Raw genomic sequence first — 1,106 nt, 5'->3', positions numbered from 1 at the left:
GTCTATAGTCTAGTCTATAGTCTAGTCTATAGTCTATTCTATAGTCTAGTCTATAGTCTAGTCTATAGTCTAGTCTACAGTCTAGTCTATAGTCTAGTCTATAGTCTATTCTATAGTCTAGCTTATAGTACTGTTTATAGTCTAGTGTATACTCTGCTGTCTAGTCAATAAGCTTTAGCCTAACTTATAGTCCAGCCTATAGTCTGGTAGATAGTTTAGTAGGTAGTCTAGTCTATAGTCTAGTCAGATAACTTAATTTTCTAAAAAAAATAAATTACAATTTTGTATATAAAAAAATTAAATTTGTATTACTATTGATATTAGAACTAAGGCATACTTTATGGTGCTTCAGTTAAAAATTAAATGTAGCTGCAATTTGGGGATAAAAAACAATTAAATTTATTCAACAGGAAAGAATTAAATCTGAAATATAAATATTTACACAATTGTTTACGAAGGTGGATATGTTTTAAGTATTTCTGTCTAGTAAAATACCTTTCTTTAATTCCAGACCCTCGTTTGTTTATAAATTCTATGTCATATCCTATAAACCCCTAATTAAAACCTCAAAAGTACTTCATATTTGTATTCCCCCATTTTTGAAAAACCACTTTCATACTAAGCTAGTTTAAATTTCATTCATTCCTCCCTTGATTCCTCTACTCTGTTACCTAAAAACGTGCTCATAAAACCTCAGTTATGCCCTAAAGTATGTGAATTTAAACAAGTAAGAGTGCTATATTCGGCTGTGCCGAATCTTATATACCCTTCACCATAGTGTATTTTAAACATAATTGATCTTACAGTCTAGTTAATAAAAACATTAAAAAAATTTGAGTCGATTAGACTATATACTAGACTATATACCAGTCTAAAGACTAGTTTATTGCCTAAACTATAGACTAGACTATAGACAAGACTATAGACTATACTATAGACTAGACTATAGATAATATTATAAACTAGACTATAGTCTAGACTATAGACTAGACTATAGGCTATAAACTAGACTATAGACTAGACTATAGACTAGACTATAGACTAGACTATAGACTAGACTATAGACTAGACTATAGACTAGACTATAGACTAGAATATAGACTAGA

Source organism: Lucilia cuprina, chromosome 3 (genome assembly GCF_022045245.1).
Source record: "Lucilia cuprina isolate Lc7/37 chromosome 3, ASM2204524v1, whole genome shotgun sequence".
NCBI lineage: Eukaryota > Metazoa > Arthropoda > Insecta > Diptera > Calliphoridae > Lucilia > Lucilia cuprina.
The sequence above is the reverse complement of the archived record's forward strand: the minus strand, read 5'-3'. Positions refer to the sequence as shown.